Below are 10,681 nucleotides of genomic sequence, written 5' to 3' on the forward strand. Positions count from 1 at the left end.
TGAGAGAAACCATCTTCATCCTATGCCTCCCACGGATTGATAAACCTTAGGTCATCCACTTGAGGGAAAATTGCTACTGTCCTACAAAACTCTGCGCTTGGAGGCCGAACACGAGTCTACAAGAATAAAGTTGCGTAGTAGACATCAACGGTGCATCAAGGACATAATTCTTCTGTGCAGCAATGAGGATAATCCTCAGATCACGGACCCAGTCCGTATCATTGCTACTATCATCTTTCAACTTATTCTCTAGGAACATATCATCTTTCATCTTTCAACTTATCATCTTTCAACTTAGTCTACATCTGCTACTGAAATAGGTCCGTCACCTAGCGGTGCATCAAGAACATAATTTTTCTGTTCATCAATGAGGATAATCCTCAGATCACAGACCTAGTCCGCATCATTGGTACTATCATCTTTCAACTTAGTTTTCTCTAGGAACATATCAAAAATAAACGGGGAAGCTATACGCGAGCAATTGATCTACAACATAGATATGCAAATACTATCATGACTAAGTTCATGATAAATTAAGTTTAATTAATCATATTACTTAAGAACTCCCACTTAGATTGACATCCCTCAAGTCATCTAAATGATACGTGATCCAAATCAACTAAACCATGTCCGATCATCACGTGAGATGGAGTAGTCTTCAATGGTGAACATATCTATGTTGATCATATCTACTATATGATTCATGTTCGAGCTTTTGGTCTCCAGTGTTCCGAGGCCATGTCTGTACATGCTAGGCTCGTCAAGTTTAACCTGAGTATTCCGCATGTGCAAAACTGTCTTGCACCCGTTGTATGTGAACGTAGAGCCTATCACACCCGATCATCACGTGGTGTCTCAGCACGATGAACTGTCACAACGGTGCATACTCAGGGAGAACACTTATACCTTGAAATTTTAGTTAGGGATCATCTTATAATGCTACCGCTGTACTAAGCAAAATAAGATGCATAAAAGATAAACATCACATGCAATCATAATATGTGACATGATATGGCCATCATCATCTTGTGCCTTTGATCTCCATCTCCAAAGCACCGTCATGATCTCCATCGTCACTGGCTTGACACCTTGATCTCCATCGTAGCATCGTGGTCGTCTCGCCAACTATTGCTTCTACAACTATCACTAACGCATAGTGATAAAGTAAAGCAATTACATGGAGTTTGCATTTCATACAATAAAGAGACAACCATAAGGCTCCTGTCGGTTGCCAGTAACTTTTACAAAACATGATCATCTCATACAATAACGTATATCACATCATGTCTTGACCATATCACATCACAACATGCCCTTCAAAAACAAGTTAGACTTCCTCTACGTTGTGGTTGCAAGTTTTACATGTGGATGCTACGGGCTTCTAGCAAGAACCGTTCTTACCTACACATCAAAACCACAACGGTGATTTATCAAGTTTGTTGTTTTAACCTTCAACAAGGACCGGCCGTAGTAAAATTCGATTCAACTAAAGTTGGAGAAACAGACACCCGCTAGCCACCTTTATGCAAAACTAGTTGCATGTCTGTCGGTGGAACCGGTCTCATGAACATGGTCATGTAAGGTTGGTCCGAGCCTCTTCGTCCAACAATACCGCCGAATCAAAATAAGACGTTGGTGTAATCAGTATGACAATCACCGCCCACAACTCTTTGTGTTCTACTCGTGCATATCATCTACGCATAGACCTGGCTCAGATGCCACTGTTGGGAAACATAGCATGCAATTTGAAAAAAAAATCCTACGCTCATGCAAGATCTATCTAGGAGATGCATAGAAACAAGCAGGGGAGAGTGTGTCTATGTACCCTCCTAGACCGAAAGCGGAAGCGTCTGACAACGCGGTTGATGTAGTCGAACTTCTTCTAGATTCGACCGATCAAGTACCGAACGTACGGCACCTCCGAGTTCTGCACACGTTCAGCTCGATGACGTCCCTCGTCTTTTGATCCAGCAAAGGTGTTGAGGAATAAGATGAGTTCCTTCAGCACGACGGCGTGGTGACTATGATGGTGAAGTGATCCGTGCAGGGCTTCGCCCAAGCACTACGAAGAATGACCGGAGACGTAAACTGTGGAGGGGAGCGCTGCAAACGGCTAACAATTGTTGGTGTGTGTTCTAGGCGCCCCCTCCCCACGTATATATAGGTGGGAGGGGGAGGGGAGCAGCCATAGGAGACGCCCAAGTAGGAGGAATCCTACTTGGAGTCCCTCCCAAGCCGCGCGCGCCCCCTGCCATATATAACCGAGGGGGGAGGAAAGAGGAGGGAGAGGGAGGGAAGTAGGAATCCGAATCCACATTTTCCATGCCCTCCCCTCTTTCCTTCTCCTCCTCATATGGCTGGCCTCTATAGGGGTGCACCAGGGCTTGTGTGTTCCCTCACTTGGACCATAAGGCCCATATCTTTGTCGGGGGTGCACGAAACTCCTTTCCGATGACCCGATAAGTACCCGGTACCCTCCGGAACACTTCCGGTGTCCAAATACCATCGTCCTATATATCAATCTTTTCCTCTCGACCATTTCGAGACTCCTCGTCATGTCTGTGATCTCATCCGGGACTCTGAACAACATTCAGTCACCAAATCACATAACTCATATAATACTATATCGTCAATGAATGTTAAGCGTGCGGACCCTACGGGTTCGAGAACTATGTAGACATGACCGAGCCACCAGTTCGGTCAATAACCAATAGCGGAACCTGGATGCTCATATTGGCTCCTACATATTATACAAAGATCTTTATCGGTCGAACCATTATGACAACATACGTTATTCCCTTTGTCATTGATATGTTACTTGCCCGGGATTCGATCATGGGTATCCACTAACCTAGTTCAATCTCGTTAGCAGCAAGTCTCTTTACTCGTTCCGTAATACATCATCCCACAACTAACTCATTAGTCACTTTGCTTGCAAGGCTTCTTATGATGTGCATTACCGAGAGGGCCCAGAGATACCTCTCCGATACTTGGATTGACAAATCCTAATCTCGATCTATGCCAACCCAACAAACACCTTCGGAGATACCTGTAGAGCATCTTTATAATCACCCAGTTACATTGTGACGTTTGATAGCACACAAGGTATTCCTCCGGTATCCGGGAGTTGCATAATCTCATAGTCGAAGGAATATGTATTAGACATGAAGAAAGCAATAGCAATAAAATTGAAGGATCAATATGCTATGCTAATGGATGGGTCTTGTCCATCACATCATTCTCCTAATGATGTGATCCCGTTCATCAAATGACAACACATGTCTATGGTTAGGAAACTTAACCATCTTTGGTTAACGAGCTAGTCTAGTAGAGGCTTACTAGGGACACGGTGTTTTGTCTATGTATCCACACATGTATCAAGTTTCTGGTTAATACAATTCTAGCATGAATAATAAACATTTATCATGATATAAGGAAATATAAAATAACAACTTTATTATTGCCTCTAGGGCATATTTCCTTCACTTACTGGCTGCCAACATCCAGGGTCGGACTAAGAGGCTTGGGTTGGGTGCCCTCTGTTGGTCTTTGCGGAATATTAGGAACAAATTCACCATTGATGGTGTTTTTCCTAACAAGCCAACTGACGTCCTGTTTAAAATGTCTATTCTTATTGCAATAGTGGAAATTATTGACTAAACCTGCAGATGTGGATGGTATGTTGGAGCTGATCAACAAGGTCCGAGCGTCTGCCAACATGATGTCCTCCCCTGCCTCCGTGTGATCTACCGAGATTTGGGTCATTAGTCTCCTAGCAGTAGGTTGTTGGCATGCGTGTCATCTTATGTTTTGGTTTGGTTGGGCCCGCGCCCTTTAAACTATCATTTGATTTGAGCTGTGCCTCGTGGTTGCTTTGTTATGGTGGTTTGATGAACTTTGGTTCTTATGTGTGGTGCTCTGCCTGGTGGCTTTATTTATAAAGTCGGGCGTATGCATTTTCTCTAAAAAAGGCCGAGGAGGAGGAGGAGGCGAACTATGAGGAGGTGGCCGAGGAAGAGGAGGTTGTGGAGGTGACCGGAGAAAGCACGCCGGCGTCAAGGTCACGCACTGCCAACTACAACCAAAAAGAGGATCTTACTCTTTGTGATTCTTGGTGCGCGATCTCCGTGGATGCAACAATTGGAACTGATAAAACCAAGACTATGTTTCGGGAGAGAATTACCGAGCACTACAACAACTCCGTGGACGTGCGATCAAGTTGTATTCAAGGTTCCCTTGGGCATTGTTGGAGCGTCATTCATGACCAGCGCAACTGATGGTCCAGATGCATCAACCAAGTGAATAACACCACCGAGCAGTGTGCAAGTGGTGGAGTATGGCCCCTACATCCAAGAACTATTCAAGCATAGGAACACCAAGTTTGGCCACAAGCCCTTCACGTTGCATCATTGCTACAAAGATCTATGCAAGAACGAGAAGTGGATCCAAAGAATCGCGAAGACCACTCCAAAGAGATCAAGGTTGAGCATAGCCGTTGAGGCGGACGACGTGGTTGACGAAGATGCCAACAATAGACCGGAAGTAAACAAGATTGCAAAAGAAAGAAAGAAGAGAAATGCATTCGGTGGTACTTACAAAGAACTTGTGGCAATCATCAAGACCAAGAAGGTGTTGGCGGCCGAACGCAAAGAAGAGAAGATGGCGAGGTGGAATGAGTTCGAGGTGTTGGAGGATGAGAAATGAAAGACCAAGTTGGCGGACGAAGAGAGAAAGTTGAAAGAGGAGGAGCGTAGGCTTGCACTTGAGGAGGAGAGGATTCGTGATGCCAAGAAAGCCGAAGAACATGCTATCATGTTCATGAATCTAAACACAATGGATGGAACCGCAAGGAAGTATTATGAGCCCACTCTTGGAGCGATCTTGGAAGCCTCTCTTCGGAATGTTGGTGGTGGCCGAGGGGGGGGGGGTGTTGATGGTGGCCGAGAGGATGGCGGTGGTGATGGTGGCCGACAGGATGGTGGAGTTGGTTTCTTCACCGAGTACCTCGTTTGAGTTGTGGTGGCCGAGGGGGTGGTGGTGCATGCCATTGGTTGGCTTGATCCACAACATATGCATGCTATGTTTGTGGTGATTTTGGATTAAAGATTGTATTTGAAGTGATGACTTTTGGGTGAACTTTGCATGTTTTTATTTGAAATTTGTGATGATGAAACTATATTTATGAAGGTTATGTTATGCATGTTTTATTTTAATATTCTCATGATGTATATTGTGTAGTGTTTGAAGTTCATGCGGCTAGGACAAAAAATCTACACAATTTTGGTTTTTACTTCACTAACTATAGGGGATCGGCTAGGTGCGTCCATCGTTAGTGGAGTAAAAAATTACTTCACTAACTTTACTCCGCCGGATACTCCCTTAACTTTCCGGGGATCGGTTAGAAATGGCCTTACATTGTGGGATGGAGGGAGTATATTTCACAAGATTGAGTGAAATAAATGGATTGAAACGTTTGAACGTACTTAAAATGTATTCAAGACTGTGTTGTCCTCAAGGTCTTGGCACGAGGAGTTCAAATATATAAAAATAAAATAGAAAAGAAAGTATAGTTCAAAATATATGAAAAGAGATATAGTGGTATAACATGCATCTGCAGACATACATACACAGTGGTTCCACGCCTTTACATGTGGCATCACTTCAAGGGTGCCAAAACCACCACTGCCTACTGGTATTTAATATTTAGGATCAAGCATCCATTGATTAACTTTAGGTACTCAAAATAGGTCCTCCGTAGAAGAAAGGCATTTGATGATACGTAAGCTATGACGTATGTCAATCATCTTTTCTTCTTCTCGACGAGATAGACGTGAGCCAATCATCAACGAGCCTCTGGAGTATGTTGTTTTACATGAGTAGGAGTACTAGTTAACGGCGTGCAAAGGTAACTATCAGTGCAAACATTGTCGTTCTCGATTAACAATTGTTTTTTATCAATTCTTTTCATTTAAGATAGCTTAGCACATACGCCGTATGGTAGATTAACAATTGCTTTTTGTGCTGAACTGATTCCCTCGAGGGACATTAGGAGAGACGAAAAGTTCCTCGCAAAAAAAAAAAGAGACGAAAAGTTTGATTCCATTTGTCATCGATGACGTTGCGGCGATCACCCTTTCGTTTCATCCGATACTCACCAGGACGATCTATTAACATATTGTATATCTATATCTATATCTATATCAATATAAAAAGATCCAATAAGATAGATTCAATTAATCTCAGTCATTAATTCATGTTAATCAAACGACTTAGATTGCTCCAATAGGGAGCTCTTAACATGTTGAGCATGCAACTAAAAGCATACCAAATATAAACATCTATATTAATTTTATAATTAATATACGTAATTGATATCCTATCTAATATCAACATGCAGTTAATTTTCTCCCTAATATCAACGAGCAATTATCAACATGTATTGCACGTGCTCATTTACTAATACGAGTAAAGTGGGTGTCTAGGTTCAATCTCTACCCGCCTGCAGCCTGAGAAGGTTCGGTGCCAGATTGGAGTTCCGTCATGGGAAGGATCGACGCAAAAGCACCAGCCGTTGCGCCCCTATAAATAGATCTTTGGTTCGTCTTCATCATCTCCATCTCAAATCATCCTACTCTCCCTCTCTTCCTCACTGTCTCGCACACACATTCCTAACGGAAACATACGCTCCAAAAATCCACGCCGCCGATCAGAAGCGAAAGCTATTGTCGTCAACATGGTCGGCGCCGGAGCCAACACCACCATGAGCCCCCGGAAGCCGCAGGTGGTGCTCTACCCGTCGCCGGGCATGGGGCATCTGGTCTCCATGATCGAGCTCGGCAAGCTCTTCGCGGCTCGTGGACTGGCCGTCACTGTCGCCCTCGTCGACTCGCCGCACGACACCAGCGCCACGGGCCCCTTCCTCGCCGGCGTCTCCGCGGCCAACCCCGACATCTCTTTCCACCGTCTACCACAAGTCAAGCTCCTCGGGTCTGAGCCGCCGGAGATGCTGACCTTCGAGGTCGTCCGCCTCTCCAACCCGCATCTCCGTGACTTCCTCGCCGGCGACACCCCGGCTGTCATCGTGCTGGACTTCTTCTGCGGCGCCGCCATCAACGTGGCCACGGAGCTCCGCATCCCCGCCTACTTCTTCTGCACCTCCGGGGCGCAAATCTTGGCTTTCTTATTGCACCTCGCGGTTCTCCACGGCAAAAGCACGAGGAGCTGCAGGGAAATGGGCCAAGAACTCGTGCACGCTCCGGGAATCACCTCGTTCCCGGCGACGCACGCCATTCAGCGGCTTATGGATCGTGACAGCGCGCCCTACAAGGCATTTCTAAACATGAGCACCAACATGTTTCGGTCCCAAGGCATCATCGTCAACACCTTCCGCTCGCTGGAGCCGCGCGCCATGGACACCATCGTGGCCGGACTCTGCGCACCATCCGGCCTCCGGACGCCCCCGGTGTACTGTATTGGGCCACTGATCAAGTCGGAGGAGGTGGGCGTGAAGCGCGGTGACGAGTGCCTCGCGTGGCTGGACACGCAGCCCAAAGGCAGCGTGGTGTTCCTCTCCTTCGGCAGCCTCGGCCGATTCAGCGCCAAACAAACGAGGAAGGTGGCCGCCGGGCTGGAAGCCAGTGGACAGAGGTTCCTGTGGGTGGTGCGGAGCCCGCCAAGCGACAACTCGTCGAAGAACTCCGAGAAGCCGCCGGAGCCGGACTTGGATGCCCTCCTCCCACAGGGTTTCCTTGAACGGACCCAGGGCAGGGGCCTCGTCGTGAAGTCATGGGCGCCGCAACGCGACGTGCTGGCCCACGATGCGGTTGGTTGTTTTGTGACACACTGCGGGTGGAACTCGGTGCTCGAGTCGGTCATGGCAGGCGTGCCGATGCTGGCGTGGCCGTTGTACGCGGAGCAACTAATGAACGCGGTGTTCCTGGAGAAAGAGATGGAGCTGGCCGTCGCAATGGAAGGGTACGACAAGGAGGTGGTGGAGGCCGAGGAGGTTGCCAAGAAGGTCAGGTGGATGATGGACTCCGACGGCGGGAGGGTGCTCCGAGAGCGGACTTTGGCGGTGATGAGGCGGGCGAAAGAGGCTCTACTTGAGGGCGGGGAATCAGAGGCGACATTGGCGGGGCTGGTGGACGCGTGGATTCGTGCTTGACGTTTTGAGTTGGCCGTGGGTGTAAGCGGTGAGCGTGAAGTCAATGTGTGATTTTAGTTTCATCCTTTTTTTTTCCTTTTTGACTTGTAGTTTCATCCTCTATGGGCATGTACTTCCTACACGCAATATAGAGAAAATTTTTGAGTTAAATACACCGGAGGTGCCTAAACTTATCTTGTACGGTCAGTTTGGTGCCTAAAATTGCAAAATACATACAACTAGTGCTCGAACTTGTTCAGTCATGCAAATACGGTGCCTCCTTCCGTATTAAAACGTACACCCTACCCACATGAAGTGCCAGCATAGCAGTGACCCACATATAAGTGGATACGTGCGGGGAGGAATTATTTTGTAGAAACATCCCTTGTATTTTATTTAATCATGTAGGATAGCCCTCAAATACAGTGTATGCTACAGAGAAAGAACATGAAAAAAATCTCCATGACGGTGTTTAGAACCTGCACCTCCAGGTTGAGTGGCAGATGCGAGCTTTCCGAGAGGCTACTGATGATTGCTTGTTCCAGGATCTGGGTTGGACTGGGGCAGAGTACACATGGGATAATGGTCAACCGGGTGTTGATAACGTGAAAGCGAGGCTGGACCGAGCCTTTGGGAATCCAGACCTACTTCACCTGTACGGCTGCACGCGAGTGAGACACATCAGTACGACCGAGTCAGATCATTGCTTTGTGCTTGTGGAGCGGAAGAAACAAGTGTCTGCGTACAGAACAAGAGGAGCGAAACCTTTTCGCTACGAGGAAGTTTGGCAAACCCATGCAGACTACGACCGGATGGTTTTGGAAAACTGGCAACGGGGGTCGGGTCAGCAAGGTTTGGCTGGTGTGCTTATCGCACTTCAGAACATGCAATAGTCTTTATCTGCATGGGGTGCGAGAGAGTTTGGCAGCCTTACTGCCACCATCAAGAAACTTCGGGCAAAGCTGGATCGCCTGCGTTGTCAGGCTGTTGGTCGAGGCCCAACCGATGAAGAGAAGGCCACAGTAAAAAAGCTACGAGAGGTTCTTCGCCAGGAAGAGATATGGTTGCGCCAGAGGTCGAGGGTACCCTGGTTGCGTCATGGAGACCGCAACACAAAGTTCTTTCATGCCCAAGTGGCCATGAGAAGACGCATAAACAAAACCGAGAGACTTGTACGTGATGACAGCTCTGTCTGTCAAACCCCGGAGGACGATCAGAGTGAAGTCCAACAGTTTTACCAAGCCCTATAAACGTCGCAGGGGTTCAACCCCATGGATGGGCTTATGGACCTAGTTCCAACCCGCGTGTCTGATCAAATGAACGCGCACATTGATATGGCCTACACTGCACAAGAGGTCAAAACAGCGTTGTTTCAGATGGCGCCATCAAAAGCACCGGGAGTGGACGGCTTCACCGCGGGCTTCTTTCAGAGGCATTGGACGATTCTTAAGGATGACATCGTCCCGGCAGTGCTTGGATTTCTAAATGGGGGTGAATTACCGGAGGGGATGAATGACACATCGATTACACTAATTCCTAAGGTACGGCACCCTCAAAGCATCAAGCAATATAGACCCATCTCCCTTTGTCTCGTTTTATACAAAATTGCAACAAAGTGTATTGTCAATAGGATAAGAGGTTTTCTGAATGATATCGTGAGTGAGGAGCAAAGTGCCTTTGTACCGGGGCGACTCATCATCGATAACGTGCTCATAGCACATGAAAGTGTGCATGCAATGAAAAGAAGGAAAAAAGGAAAGAATTTTGGTTGTGCTGTCAAACTGGACATGATGAAAGCATGTGATCGCGTGGAATGGCACTATCTTGAGGCCATCATGTCTAAGTTAGGCTTCAGCGCCTCCTTTGTTCGGCTGATTTTGAAGTGTGTCTCGTCAGTCTGATTTGCAGTTCGCGTGAACGGTGAGCTCTTGCCATACTTCACCCCCTCCAGGGGCTGCGACAAGGTTGTCCCGTGTCACCCTACCTCTTTCTTCTCTGTGCAGAAGGCTTCACAACTTTGCTCAACAGCTTTGGTAGAGCTCAAGTAGATAGAGGAATCCGGGTTAGCACCCATTCATCCTTGGATCAACCATCTGCTATTCGCAGATGATAGTCTCATCTTCATGAATGCAAGGATGGAGAGTGCTGCTAGGTTAAACCATATACTGGATATTTATGGAACATGCTCAGGCCAATGTGTGAATAGGGACAAAAGTTCCATCTTATTCAGCCCAAACACACCAGATCCGGTTAGAGTTGCCCTGAAAGCTACATTGGGCGTTTCGGTTGAGGCTTTCAATGAGAGATACTTGGGCCTGGCGACTGCACTGGGTCGGATCACTTCCGGGACATTTGCCTACATTGGCGAACGGGTGCGATCAAGGATGAATGGCGGGACTGAGCGCTTGGTTTCTTGCGCGGCAAGGGAAGTCTTGCTTAAGTCAGTTGCCCAGTCTATTCCAACATTCACAATGAGTTGTTTCAAGTTAACCAAGAAAGTTTACAAGAGCATCTCGTCGCCGATGGCAAAATATTGGT

General features: G+C 47.1%; 1 pseudogene; it reads left to right on the forward strand.

Moving 5' to 3' along the window:
* The first annotated feature begins 6,599 nt into the window (after nucleotides 1-6,599).
* LOC125541201 (UDP-glycosyltransferase 1 pseudogene) lies at nucleotides 6,600-8,314 on the forward strand (annotated as a pseudogene).
* The last annotated feature ends 2,367 nt before the right edge of the window (nucleotides 8,315-10,681 follow it).

The sequence above is a fragment of the Triticum urartu genome, chromosome 2A (genome assembly GCF_056163025.1).
Source record: "Triticum urartu cultivar PI428250 chromosome 2A, HENAU_Tu73, whole genome shotgun sequence".
Taxonomy (NCBI): domain Eukaryota; kingdom Viridiplantae; phylum Streptophyta; class Magnoliopsida; order Poales; family Poaceae; genus Triticum; species Triticum urartu.